The sequence below is a fragment of the Mercenaria mercenaria genome, chromosome 17 (genome assembly GCF_021730395.1).
Source record: "Mercenaria mercenaria strain notata chromosome 17, MADL_Memer_1, whole genome shotgun sequence".
Lineage (NCBI taxonomy): Eukaryota > Metazoa > Mollusca > Bivalvia > Venerida > Veneridae > Mercenaria > Mercenaria mercenaria.
Genome location: NC_069377.1, coordinates 1,509,802 through 1,525,504, shown reverse-complemented (window position 1 = coordinate 1,525,504; position 15,703 = coordinate 1,509,802). Strand labels below are relative to the sequence as shown.

Here is a 15,703-nt window from a genome sequence, read left to right as displayed (position 1 = left end):
TACAGTTAAATGAGCAATTCACTAGGCATACAGCTTGAAATATTCCTTATGCTACAAGAAACGGTTTCAACATAAATAACTTCTGAGCTTCCCTTTGAAACACTGGAATGAAACATGTCATAACTGGGAATATTTATCCTCAAATACTCCTACGCCAGTTTCTAAAAATGTCTGTCTAGTTTATTTATTTTGTTTTGTTGGGTTTAACGTCGCACCGACACAATTATAGGTCATATGGCGACTTTCCAGCTTTAATGGTGGAGGAAGACCCCAGGTGCCCCTCCGTGCTTTATTTCATCACGAGCGGGCACCTGGGTAGAACCACCGACCTTCCGTAAGCCAGCTGGATGGCTTCCTCACATGAAGAATTCAGCGCCCCGAGTGAGGCTCGAACCCACATCGATGAGGGGCAAGTGATTTGAAGTCAGCGACCTTAACCACTCGGCCACGGAGGCCCCTATGTCTGTCTAGAGCAGGTGGTTTTTTTTGCATGTTTTATATTGTAAGAACTGTATTTTATGATATGTTGAGCAGTAGTACTGGTGAACTAAAGTTTGTGAACTATTTTGACATTAAAGACTAACTGCTTATAATATTTTCTAAAGAAAATGAACACGACGAAGAAAGAAAGCTAAATGGGCCATGTGACAGTAAGAGAAGTACATGCATTTCCAGATTTTCACTCTAGGTTACTGGAAATGTTTGGTACAGGAAATAAACTCAGTATTTGATAAAAATTCAAATATGAAAAGAAACTAACTAAAACCACTTTCAGATGTATGCACCTATCCTGCTGCATCAAAAATAACATGTGCTGACCACTGTCCATTACTTGGTATGCTTTGAAACCATATAATTATATGCCCAAAGGGACATATTACGAGACATTATTCTTTGGCTGTCTGTTACCTATAGTTTCTGTTTAATTACTTGTGAATACTTTGACTTCAGACTTGCTATGCATTTTGTTACGACCTGCGGATGACACTCTCGATTTTGAGGTCAGAGGGGTCAAGGTCACAGTGATACTCCCTGCTCGGGACCTCACTTGATCTTAAGTTAAGGTTTCTCAGTCAAAAACTCATGGTCCCAATCAGTTTATTAGTCCGATAAATAACTGTTTACTCCATATCTGATGATTGCACAAATGGTTAAAAATGCAGCCAGCCAGAGCATATATAACTCCGCACAGTGAGGCTCTTGTTTGAAAGATCAGGAAAACATTTTCAAAATTCTGTTATGGTAGGAGCCTTATAGTCAAGTAAAGTTTTATTGCCAATTAGTCCTGAAAGCTGTAGACAAAATTATTTTAAATATTCTTAATAAAACTCCTATCACACTAGAGGACAGACCTACAGTTGTAACAATACGGCCTTATATTGCACTATGTAATTACTTGTGGTAGATGTTTAAATGAATAGCTTTTAGGGTAGATAAGTTATCAGTAATCATACAGACTCTGAAACCATTTACATCACTATTACGCTAAATAGCATCTCTGTTTCCACAGTGATAGGGTATTATAGCAATAACTATCTAATACAATAGACAGTACATTAGTAACCTGTAGAAAGAGCTATATTGTCAGGCTTCTGGCCATTCCATTAACACACTGAGCAATCAGCACTTTCATTTTTCCCAATTTTCCCATTCCCAGGAAAATATCTGAATGGAACAAATCTTCAAGCTGACTTGCCTACACATACTGCTCTCTGAATCTCTCTAAAATCCATCACATTTTGCAATCTGTAATTTGTAGCAATTTTCGCTCAAGGCCATTTATTGATATTAATATTATACTACTCTTTTTCCACTCATTTTGCCATGCAATTTTTTTTTTTTTTTTTTTTTTGGATGCTGCAAGACAAATTTAGACAAGAGGTCACAATAAGGAGGATACTGTGAAATCATTTTTATTGGCGTAGGACGAATTTCGCGCTAGGACCGATGCACGAATTTCAGACCGCGCTGTTATTATTTTTTAATTATATTTGTTCATTACTGAAATTGAAAATGCGCGAATTAAAGCCCGCGCGAAACAGTCCTTTTTCACGTTTGCGCAAAATTTCACGTCAGCGAATTTAAATGATTTCACAGTAACAATTTAATGTTCAAAGCTTTTGAAAGCAGGCTGAAATCTTCATCTAACTTGGGTTTAAATCTTGTTACAATGGAAGTAGACTGAAACCTTCAGCTAGTTAGGGTCTTGGGCCTGTTATAACTGAAACAGGCCAAAATCTTCAACTAGTTGTTTTAACAGAAGCTGGCCAATAATTGATATCTTCTACTAGTGAGAATTTAGGTCTTGTAATCCAATTTTGTGCAGACACTGATCAGTACAAATCGTGAGACAAAGTATGAAATAGTTCAATGCTTTTAGGCTTTAAAAAAATTGTTTCCGGTATCCCAACCAACCCTAAAAATTTGCCACGACCCTAAAAAATTTTTCGGCATTGGACATTTTTTTTTGATATTTTTGCTATTTTTAATACTTTTCGCTCGGTATTGCTCTTTCATTGTAAAAAAAAAAATTAAAAAATTCCTACCTACCTACCGGTACCCTATTTTTGGGGGGCATGTTACTGGAAACAAAAAATATTTTTTAAGACCTTACCTGCTGCTTCTTCAAATTTCTTATCTGCTTCGTTTCAGTGTCTACCCATTCTTTCTTCATATAATCATCTGAAAGAAAAGTTGACGATATAAAATTTTTGTTTTTGCAAAACTTTCCACATGTAAACTACCTTATATGAATTTATTAAAGTAATTTATTATTTTATAAGCCCCTACAATTCATATTGGCATTTTTATATTTCTTTAAAGTGTTTTCTACCCAGGGGGGATTTTATTTATATCATTTTTACAATAGGAAGTGAAATATGACAACCGATAAATGTAAATGTTTTTAAGATATAACATGTCCCAAAGTGATAAATATGTATATGATCAAAGTTCACATGCAATTATTTGTTTAACACATAGTATATTCAATACAAACTTTCATAGGATACTGGTGTCCCTCACTTCCTGGTACTGTATGATTGTATCATGTAACTTACTGACAATACTATAATCAGTGAAGTTGAACATCTTTTTTTTTGTGTGTGTGTGTGGTGTGTGGGGATGGAGGGTGGGGGAAAGGGGGGGACTGCCCAAATAAATCCCAGGAGTACTTCACATGTTGAACATATTCATAAGAAGTTTTGTGACCCCAGGACAAACTCTTTTAGAGATATATGCAACAAAAACTTTTAGGCTAATAATTCAATTTTTTTTCAAAGTCAAGGGCAATATTTCTGAATAAGTAAAATCCAGATTTGCGGTGGAAAGACAGACAGACGAAGAAAAGACTTTCCTAAAGTTCCCTCTAATAATTATGTAGTCGGTAGCCAGACTACCAGTAAGGCAGAACAGGACTAAACAAGAGCTGTCGGAGGACAGCAACGCTCGACTATTTAACAGCCTTGTCGCTTGAATGAATAAGAAAGTCGAAAAAGGGGCATAATTTAGTAAAAAAGTAAAATAGGGTTATGGAACCTGCATAGTGCTTATCAGCTCATGACAGTGGACAAGTGTATGAAGTTTCAATCCATTCCCATTAGTGGGTACTGAGATACCAGCTTACATATAAGAATTTAACCCAAAAACTCCTAAGTTGAAAAAGGGGCATAATTTTGTAAAATGCAAAGTTGAGTTATTGACCCTTTGCACTGCACGTCATATCATGAAAGTGAACTAGTGTGTGAAGTTTCAATCCTTTCCCATTAGTGGATACTGAGATACCAGCTTACATACAAAAACTTAACCAAAAATTTCTATGTTGAAAAAAGGGCATAATTTTGTAAAAAATCAAAATAAAGTTATGGGACCTGCTTTGTGCATGTCAGATCATGACAGTGAACAAGTGTGTGAAGTTTCAATCCATTCCCATTAGTGAGTACTGAGATACCAGCTTACATACAAAACCTTAACCAAAAAATTCTAAGTCGAAAAAGGGGCATAATTTTGTAAAAAAGCAAAATAGAGTTATGGAACCTGTGCAATGTAAGTCAGTTTATCACAGTAAATAAGTGTGTGAAGTTTCAATCCATTCCCACAAGTGGTTACTGAGATACAAGCTTACATACAAAACCTTAACCAAAAATTTCTAAGTCAAAAAAGGGGCATAATTTTGTAAAAAAGCAAAACAGAGTTATGGAACCTGTGCAATGTAAGTCAGTTTATCACAGTGAATAAGTGTGTGAAGTTTCAATCCATTCCCACAAGTGGTTGCTGAGATACCAGCTTACATACAAAAACTTAACCAAATCGGGACGCGGACGGGACGCGGACGCGGACGCCGACGCATGGGCGAGTCCAATAGCTCTACTATTCTATGAATAGTCGAGCTAAAAAAGAGTAGCCACAGAAATACCCATTTCTAGAGACATATTATTATGTAAAACGGTATATTTAGGTACTCCCCAAAAGAATTCTGCTACACTTACATTGATCTGTATTATGTATATAATCCATATTTGCTTCAATTTTATAGTAATGTGAATGTTTCGCTTTAAAAATAACAAATTCTGTGACACAACAACTTGCTGTCAGGTAAGCGCTATTATTAAATGTGTATTACAAGACTTAAGTCAAAAACTGGAAAGTGTTTGTTTCCTTTAAATTATTCCTGTTTTATAAAGCAAAAAAAAATATGTATAAGAAATAATAAACAAGAGGACCATGATGGTCCTGAATCGCTCACCTGTTCCCACATGACCCAGTTTTGAGTATGACGTTGTTTTTTCTATTATTTGACATAGTGACCTGGTTTTTGAGCTCATGTGACCAAATTTTGAACTTGACCTAGATATTATCAAGATAAAAATTCTGACCAATTTTCATGAAGATCCATTGAAAAATATGGCCTCTAGAGAGGTCACAAGGTATTTCTATTATTTGATCTATTGACCTAGTTTTCGAAGGTACATGACCCTGTTTTGAACTTTACCTAGATATCATCAAGGTGAACATTCTCACTAATTTTCATGAAGATCTCATGAAAAATATGGCCTCTAGAATGTTCATCTTGATGATATCTAGGTCAAGTTCGAAACTGGGTCACGTGCGGTCAAAAACTAGGTCAGTAGATCTAAAAATAGAAAAACCTTGTGACCTCTCTAGAGGCCATAAATTTCACAAGATCTTCATGAAAATTGGTCAGAATGTTCACCTTGATGATATCTAGGTCAAGTTCGAAACTGGGTCACGTGCGGTCAAAAACTAGGTCAGTAGGTCTAAAAATAGAAAAACCTTGTGACCTCTCTAGAGGCCATATATTTCACAAGATCTTAATGAAAATTGGTCAGAACGTTCATCTTGATGATATCTAGGTCAAGTTTGAAACTGGGTCACGTGCGGTCAAAAACTAGGTCAGTAGGTCAAATAATAGAAAAACCTTGTGACCTCTCTAAAGGCCATATTTTTCATGGGATCTGTATTAAAGTTGGTCTGAATGTTCATCTTGATGATATCTAGGTCAAGTTCGAAACTGGGTCACGTGCGGTCAAAAACTAGGTCAGTAGGTCTAAAAATAGAAAAACCTTGTGACCAGTCTAGAGGCCTTATATTTCATGAGATCTTCATGAAAATTGGTCAGAGTGTTCACCTTGATGATATCTAGGTCAAATTCGAAATTGGGTCACATGCCATCAAAAACTAGGTCAGTAGGTCAAATAATAGAAAAACCTTGTGACCTCTCTAGAGACCATATTTTTAATGAGATCTTCATGAAAGTTGGTCTGAATGTTCACCTTGATGATATCTAGGTCAAGTTCGAAAGTGGGTCACGTGCCTCTAAAACTAGGTCAGAAGGTCAAATAATAGACTGGGCGCATGCACGGACGGACGCACGGACGACGGACGACGGACACCGCGCGATCACAAAAGCTCACCTTGTCACTTTGTGACAGGTGAGCTAAAAAATGTACGATAAGATGTAATAAAGTATGTATGATAAGATATAATAAAATATGTAAGATAAATATAATAAATGCAATATGTTACGGACATTACTGCTATTGACCAGACACAGAAAATAAATATTGCAGTAATAATTATACAAGTTATACATACGAGTACCAGTGTACTAAATAATGAACGGAAAACCATAAAACAATTTCTTTCAGAAGGAATCCATTAAAGTGTTGATATTCTGTTTTTGCAACAAGTGTGATGTTACATAACACAGAACCCTGTTGGTTGTCTTCCAAACTAACAAGTGTTGAAAACTATTAACAAAAAGAACAGATGCACTCTGGGAAATTAAGAATATAAACATTGCCTCAAGAATGCCAAATGATTTGCTGTAAAATATATAAATGATATCAATCGACAGAAATGAGTTGAGAAAAAAAATCAAGCTGAGTAAGTCTGGTAGAGGGGGGAAGATAACATACCTTAATGTTTCTAATGGAGGACCCCTGAGAATCTTGTATATTTTTGCATGATATTTCAATTACTGTGAAATTATTACATTTGTGGGGGACTAATTTTCTTGGATTTCGTGGCTGAGTCAATCCACATAATTTATTCCCAAGAACAACAAAAATTTATTTCCCAACGAACAAGTAAAATTCCCATTCATTTTATGTTCAAAAGTTGAAATCTACGAATTCATATCCCCATGAAATTGCTGTTTTGACTAAAACCAGGAAATTTCATGCCCACGAAATTAAATGATTTCACAGTAATTTATATTCGCCTTAGAATGAAGCCATGATAACTTGCATAGTCAGTAAGTTACCAGAATCATGACTCTAGGTCAAATACTTTTTTAGATACTGTGATATAATTGATGTTTGAGGGGGGTGGGGGGGGGCTATTTTTTGTGGATTTTATGGTTCAGTTAATCCACAAAATTTTAATCCCAATGAACAATTAAAACTTCAATAAAATTCATGTTTACAATTTGAAATCCACAACTATTCACCTGCCTACTTAGCTCAGTAGGGAAAGCGAAGATCTACCGAACATGGGGTCGGTAGTTGGTTTCAGGCCAGGGCGTTATGTTCTCCATGACAATTTCATAGAAGACATAGTGTCTGAAATCATTCGTCCACCACTTCTGATTCATGTGAGAAAGATGGCAGTTACTTGCGAAGAACAGGCTTGTACTGTTACAGAATCCAGGAACACTGGGTAGGTTAACTGCCTGCCGTTACATACATTTTGTACATTTGTAACTAAAATACTGCTGAAAAACGGCGTAAAACCCAAAACAAACAAATATTTACATCCCTAAGAAATAACAGCTATTTGACTGACCCAAAGATATTTTGTGCCCACTAAAATAAAATGATTTCACAGTATGTGCGACACAAAGTTTTAGGCCTTTTATACTATTTCGCCAGAAAAAAGCCTTAACTTCTTACAAGTGAAATCCCAAACAAAATCCAAGGTGCACAACTTCACATGCTTTAGTATTAAATATTTCTACAAGGTTTCATGTCTAGGTCAAACACTTAAAAGAGATGCGGACAACACAAATTCAGACAGCTGGACAGACATAAGGACGGACATTCCTACAAAAGGGTATTTAACCTTCTGCAAATGTTTGTCATTAAAGGTATAACCCAATCAAACACCCTATTAATTCTTCTACAGGGCAAGTCTGAATCAATACCAATATGAAATCACTGCAGAAAGTTCAGAATCTTTAAACCTGACAGGATAGAAAATATGAAATTAGATCTTTTGAAAATGTTTGTCATTCAATGTGAAAGCCTGTATTAATATGAGAATTCCAAAAGCAAAAAACATATCCAATCTAATTTAAGTTGGAGGACCTAAACGCTTATCAATATTCTCTGCCAATGGGAACTTTCGCAGAAATTTTCTTTTCGAACTGAAAATACATAAAATGAATAAAAAAAACTGTGAAATTTTCCATCAAATAAACATTTGTTATGTCTGACTGTCTGGAGGCGGTGTAACTGCAGGAGAATAATTATTGTAGAAAGTCGTTACATCAGACAAATTCTCCATGGATTCAAATGGAAAAGACAATTTCACAAGTTTGATGCACAAAGAAAAACAAGACTAAAGACAAATTACAGCTGAAACTGCAGAATGGAATAATTCAATACGAGACCTTGTTAGCCAGAGAATTGTTTGAAGGTGCAACTGTGGCTGACTGACTGAGAAATTTGTCAAGGAAATTTAGATATGTCTTCATACAACACAAAACGCTGACAAAGCCAACAAAATGCTGACAGAGCCGGCAAAATGCTGACAGAGCCCACAAAATGCTGGCAGAGCCCACAATATGCTCAAAATGCTGACAGAGCCCACAAAATGCTGATAGAGCCTAGAAAATGCTGACAGAGCCTACAAAATGCTGACAGAGCCTACAGAACGCTGACAGAGCCTAAAAAAATAAGTGTTTTTGTTCGGCATCATCAAGGCTGCAATAAAAGTTTGTTGGAGGCCATTCCACCTTACTTAAGAGTTTAATTATAACATTTTTTAATTGATTAATCAATTTCTAAACTTTGTTTTTCACTTAATTAAACAAGAGGGCCATGATGTACCCTTTACTATACCATGTATAATGCACAATATAAATATCATACACAAACCCATGGGTATATCATCTGAATCATGGTCGTCTGCTTTCCAAGGGAGGTTAATCCTTTTCTCTCATCATTTTACATTATGCAGAGTTAAAAGGGGGAAAAAAACAGTTGTCAGAGGGCATTAACCTTTAGCCTGCTGGCAACAAGTGATTCTGTCACAGAGACCAATCTTGGTTTGCACTGTTAGCTATTCACTCAGCACATTTTCAATAAACACCCCTTCGAATGATAAATGGTACTGCCCAAATTGAATGATAGATCAGTCTATTTAAAAAACTTAGCAGGATAAATGTTACTGAGCTTTGTCAATAAAAAAATTAAAATAAATTAATAATAAAGCATAGACGTATAAACAAATACAGGTGCCAGAGTTATGATCCTAAAGTCATCTGGCGTGATGATGAGGAATAGCATATGCTGCAGGTGATGATGAGGAATAACTATTTTAAGTCTGAAGTAAATCCATCAAGTAATAATAGAAATAAAAGGAAAGAGAATCAAAACTTCAATAAGGTGTGGACGCAGAACTGACCCAGAAGCCTGGTTGAGTAGGACAGCTCTCCATATACTTCAACTTGTCAAGCGAAAATCTGTTAAATCCAAAATGGTCATAACTTTGCAAACAAGAGTGCCAGGATGTCACAATATACGCCCATCTTAACAAATTTCTTTACAGTAGCACCTGTATTTGCAAATGGAATTTTAATTTTGTGGTTGTGTAGTAATTATTGTAATTCTTTTGTTTTTCTAAATCCACAAAAAACAAGGGTGCAAGAATGTCACAATATACGCCCATCGCAGCAAATTAGCAAATAGCAGCGGTGTTTGCAAATGGAATCTTAACTTTGTGGTTGTTTAGTAATTATTGTAACTCTTTTGTTTTTCTATGTCCACAAAAAAACTCCTTACCAAGTAGAGATACTTTAAAACACACCTAAAATTTGAAAGTAACATCTATGTTGCACCACAGAAAAGTGATCTTGGTTTTTTCCTATGGTCAATTATAAAAAAGTTACAGTATAGGTTATTTATAGTAACAACTAAAGGAAGTTAATCTGAGAAAAAAAGAAAAAAAAAAAAAAAAAAAATCCAAAAAAAATTTCTAAGTCCGCACTAAAATCCTTACTAGGTAGAGATAGGTCAAAATACACCTCAGAACTGGATGTAACATGCATGTTGTACTACAGAAAAGTGGTCTTGATTTTTCCCTACGACTAGTAATGAAAAAGTTACGATACCAGCTATTTATAGTAACAACAAAGGGAAATAATTCTAAAGAAGGGACCTGTGCATGACACTCTGTCGCATGATGGTGAACAATTGTGCCAAGTTACATCAAAATCCCTCCATGCATGAAGAAGATATGCTCCTGACAAAGTCATTTTTTAATTTGACCTTTGATCTCTAAGTGTGACCTTGACCTTAGACCTAGGGACCTAGTTCTTACGCACGACACTCCGTCTCATGATGGTGAACAATTGTGCCAAGTTTCATCAAAATCCCTCCATGCATGAAGAAGATATGCTCCGGACAGTCATTTTTGAATTTGACCTTTGATCTTTAACTGTGACCTTGACCTTAGACCTAGGGACCTGGTTCTTGCGCACAACACTCCGTCTCATGATGGTGAACAATTGTGCCAAGTTTCATCAAAATCCCTCCATGCATGAAGAAGATATGCTCCGGACAAAGTCATTCTTGAATTTGACCTTTGACCTCAAAGTGTGACCTTGACCTTAGACCTAGGGACCTGGTTCTTGCGCACGACACTCTGTCTCATGATGGTGAACAACTGTGCCAAGTTTCATCAAAATCCCTCCATATATGAAGAAGATATGCTCTGGACAAAGTCTGTGGATGCCGCCCGCCCACCAGGGGCGTTCCCATAATACGTCCCGTTTTTCAAACGGACGGGCGTATAAAAACTGTTATTTTGAAATTTAAAAGAGGCAAAGTATACACTATTAAGAGATGCTACAATTTAAAACCTATTTTCCCATTTTAAATTTTACACAAAAATTAGAACGAGAAAAAAATCTTTTTGGCTTAAAACTCATCTTGAACCCTGATTATGTTGCTTTTTATTCATCTCTGAAATTAAAGTACTCTTTCTGAAAATTTCAAACTGTTCTTCAAATGGTTAGTGGGCTTTTGGTAATCCTTAAAATTTCTCACCAACAAGAGGTAGGAAAAGCTGGGCAATATATACCCCAAGTATAAAGTAGGAGGAAGTACAATTTAAAGAAACATTTTTTTCAGTGTGTGTATGGCCTAGTGCCATGGAGAAAGGGTTGGTAATGTGACAGTGGGTGGAGGTTTGGGAGGTGGTGTGCAGTAACAAGGCACATGAAATTGAAAGTGTTCTTTTTTTTGTGGAGATGTGGTGGGGGAAGAAGGTGGGATGTTAATATGATGAATGGAATGAGTGGAGTAAAGTGGACTGTTGTACCATATTCTAAATTCCAAGTCAATATCTTAACCTGCTGGCGGCAATTCATTCTGCCTTTGTGACCAGTGCACATCCATGCAGTCTGATCAAGGTCTGCACTGTTCGCTATTCAGTCAGTAAATTTTCAGTGAACACCCCTTCAAATAATAAATGGTACTACCCAAATTGAATGATGGACAAGTCCATTTTAGAAATTTAGCAGGCTCCCAACAAGATATAATTTGGACAGATTTTACCTTGCTGAGACAATGACCTTTAACCAAGTTCAATTGCTTCCTTCTTCATCTTATTGCAACATACCTAAATGGCAAGCTAGGGGTTCTAGCCAGGATTCTGTTATAGCCTAGCTTTGTTGAATTATAGCTGGGTACACTTTTTTAGCGATTTATCGCAATAATCAATTGAGATGATAAATTATAAGAACAATATTAAACAGCTTGTGAAAATGTAAAAAACAAAATATTTATCTAAGGTAGCTTAAGTAAACACATCAAAAAGAAATCAATGCAAGAATCATTATTAAATATCTTCTACTTGATTTTCTTTGAAACTGGAGATAAAGAAAATATATATTGTAAATATTTTTTGCACTAATTCAGTTTTTATCAAAACTTAGCAGTTTTGTGTGGAAACAATGTGAATCTGTTTGATCCTTAGTGTCAAACACAATTTATCTTTTAAACCTATCAATAATTCTGTGTTTTGTATTTTAGTTGAATCTGCAGCTCATTTTAGGATAGAATATATTTGAAGTAAAAGTGATTTAATCGAATAATTGCAGCTTTCCACCTTCACTGACACTGTGTATCGACTTATCTGAATAAGTGTCATCCAAATAACTGCCAGTTTCGGGTACAATTTTTTGCCGATTTTCACCAATATCTGTTGCATTTTATAGCCTAGCTACTACTTGCTGGGTATTAATAAAAAATTAATTAATTAATCTAACTGATTAAAACAGTATGAAATATTATTTTTCGATGCGGTGTTGATGATGCTAATAGTCTTTTAGTCTAAATAAAAGGACATTTCGGGTCATCGTCTCTGTCATGTCCAAACTTATTCTAGTGTTTCCTGCAGGCCTTTTTAACATGGCGCAGCGCCATGCCCCGTTTGAAGTGCCGCCAAGGTGCCCTTCAAGCTGCCCGTTTGCGCCATGTGCCCTTTTATTTTATCAGGCTTTTGTATTTATCTTGAAAAGTGCCCTTTCAAAACCAGCCTGGATAGCCAATGTCCGCGGGGCATGTTCCGTGTATTGTACCGTCAATTAGCGGCTTTGATCAACAGGTCGACACGTGGGTGCATCAACCGTGAATGACCCTGATTAAGAACTGACAGGATTATGCAATCAATTACTGTTTTATGATTCTTTAATTGGAAACAGTAGATGAAAATTTGTTGTTTTTAGCACGTCGGCGGAGAAGCTACATTTAGCCTTTTTACGGAAGAGATGATTGAAAACGGTCAGTTAACACATGATTAAAGGATAATTATTTTAAAAGGTTGTAATCAATTAAAATGTAGATCGATTGTCGCACATTTTTGATGCGCTCATTAGGCCTTTAAAAATAAAATGTTGAATGTTTGCCCTTTGCCGATCGCCGACCAACCCATGAAAAATGACCAGACTCAAAATGTTTTACATCGATTTTATCTACAAGATATATTTTATTCCTTCACGGGTATCATTTATAAAAATAATACAAGGTAAACATTTAAGCTTCAGAATTCATTAAAATCGACAAATGTCTTGTTTAATAATTACGAAGTAGTACTTTCAAAAGCACATTCATGACGCGCCGACGCAGAAGTCGCCACCATCTTGAAAATTTGAAAACGTACATCGGTATGAAAATAACCGATAACCTAGCGATTAAGTTATAAAACCTGATCGAGATTTAAATGAATAAACTAAAAATGCAAGGCCCTAGTTTTGTTTTAGTAAATAATTTTTCAAAATAATTTTATAAGGCTGAAATTTAAGTTGAAAGTGCACGGCCGCATTCAAGCAAGCCGAAATTTTGAATTATTATTCGCAATGAACCATAGGTATTCACATGTATGTTTATTTTACTTAATACTGTATGATTAGACAGAAAAAAAAACAGATTCTTAGTCAATCATTGATTCAAACTAGTGTATGTATCGCAGAAACTTGATAAAAATAGTGGCAGACGATCTAATCTAGCAAATTTCACAGCATGTACTTTTTACGTAGCATTCTACTTTCGTTTTCGTATGCCCAAAACAAAAGAAAAATGTAACTTTCCATGTAGATTTGTCTTCTAAATCTTACTGACAACGAAGAACAATGGGTTTAATCAGCGATATAGGTACACAGTCATTGATTACATGTAGATTTGACGAACTGCCTATGCTCTTAACGTAATTCAATGGTGAAATGGTATGTGATGATTGACAAAATAAAGTTGGGCATTGATAGTTGTTCAATAAAACTTGTTGCTTATTAAATTATCACCAGATATCTGTCTCTGAAAATGCAAGCCAGCACTTCATGTTGGTAACAAAATAAAAATGTTTGAAAGTATGGTAAACATTATCTAAGGAATAATACAAAATATCTACCCCATATCTGAGATATGAAAAATTCTCAAATGCAATGTGAAAATAGTATGTAAAATGGTGTCTGTAAAATGATGCCAGCAAGCGTCCTTGGACGAATGCCCTTTCAGTGCCAAACCGCGCATTAAAAGTGCCCTTTTTCAAGGGAAGCACCATGCCCCTTTTAGAGTCTGCAGGAAACACTATATTCTGCATATTTCTGTTAGAAAATCCCCAATGAAATCCGTTGGGAACATTTTCTGGTACATGTAAAGTATTTTAATGATTACATCTCTGATAATGAATTTATGTTGACATTAAAGCATAAACTTGCCTTGCTGACATTTTATGAATGTATATTTTGTGTTTTGCTTCTGCAATTTAGTATCATCAGCAGTGTGCTATTTACTGAAACCGGTTTCAGGGTAGATATTTCCTCGCACCTGTCATCATACTTTCGAAGATTTAAGTCTCTTATTTAAAAAATATGAATTAAATTAAACCCATTTCAAGCTTCTACATGGGTATTAATGTTTAATTTATTCAACCAAGTAACTCTGACCAGTATATTATGACTGTTTTGAATTTTTTAATGTCTTCGTTTTCCTAACAATAAAATGCAGATATGGGTATAAGGCTTAGAGGGATGACGACTTTACAATATCAGATCATAAAATAAGTCATCCTGATAAGGCGAATGAGTAAGGCTAATAGTCTTTTAACTACGATATCCTTATCCCTAAAATATTAAGCTACCAAACACCCTAGTCCAAATAATTGTACTTGAGAGTTGAATATCGTTATATTTTTTTGACTTGTCGATATCCGCCTCCGAGTACAAACCAGAAAAGGTAAAGAATGTGATAGCACTGTCCTCTTCTTTGCGTAAATAACACCCAATGGAATCCGTTGGGCGGGAATTATGTTATAATAATGCAACGGATAACAAAAAGAAATACATACATAGAAAGCCTGTAATTTTTCCTTTTCAATGATGTATATATTACCGAGATTTCTTGAGAAAAATTCAAACTATGGCAGTTAAAAAAATGCCAAGGTTTAACACGAGTGTACTACATACTTGAAAATGGCCGATCACCGGTAACACATTACTACATGAAGCGTTTTCATTGGTCACGCCTCCAACCGCCGTTACATGAAGACGATTGAAACGTTAGAGGTTTAAATTTTTTACAACAGAAATTCTTGATAAATATGTCCTGTTCTTATGTTTTTATTTACTATTTATGATTTAAAACAACAGGTAAGCTGTTAGGGCTAAAGAAAAATCGTGACTACTGATAAATCGTAATTTCAATCAACCACAGTTTCCACCACAGTTTTGATTGTTTCTGGTTGAGACCTCTAGGTAGACAACGTAAAATATCAAAATGTAAAATCGGTCTACCCGAGGTCTCATTATTTAGACTACCAAACACCCGTCATGTAGGTAAGGACATGAAATTCATCGCAAATGAGAAAAATAATCGGCATCACCATGGTGCCGATCAAAGCCAAGGAGGCTGGATTGCAGACAAGAACAATACCTGATTCTGTAACAAGGACTGACAACTAAAACTCAACTATTTACTGCCGAGGTTTAATAAAAAGAATAAAGCTTCATATAACAATGAAAATTGTTCATGATGTAAGCGCCACCACCAGCTTCTGAAACATGCTAAAAATATCTCGCACGTTTATAATACATTTAAATGAAAGTTTACCACAGACAATAAAATTTAGTAATTAATATTACGCTAAGCCGATATTATGTATAGGTTTACAAGGTCCGTGTTGTTTTTCCTGTTGTAAAATGCTCAAAATCTCATCGGCAAAACTTCGGGTTAAATTTGTCAATGCAATAAGCTGCAATATACCGTATGCTATTCGTCGACACTGCATTTTTCTGCGTTTCTGGTAGGTTGAAAACTACTAAATCATGCTGCGCTGCACAGGTTACATTATACTAATTGATTAAATCTTGAGGCCGGCCTCATTTTCAGTACTTTAGAGCATTTTAATGATTAAATTACATATAGCCAGTAAGTATACATGTCATCTTACCAAAAATAAAAAA

General features: G+C 35.5%; 1 protein-coding gene across 2 annotated transcripts in view; it reads right to left on the bottom strand.

The window, feature by feature from the left end:
* Positions 1-15,482, bottom strand: part of LOC123536806 (rho family-interacting cell polarization regulator 2-like) — a 107,064-nt gene extending 91,582 nt beyond the window's left edge. Inside the window, exons 1-2 of one of the 2 annotated variants that reach the window (XM_053528706.1) lie at positions 15,411-15,482; positions 2,615-2,682 (exon numbers count right to left, since the gene is read on the bottom strand). The gene's annotated coding sequence lies outside the window, so the exon portion shown is untranslated. Of the gene's footprint in view, positions 1-2,614; positions 2,683-15,382 lie in introns of both variants that reach the window. The other variant, XM_053528705.1, reaches the window with a different exon arrangement.
* Positions 15,483-15,703: the final 221 nt, after the last annotated feature.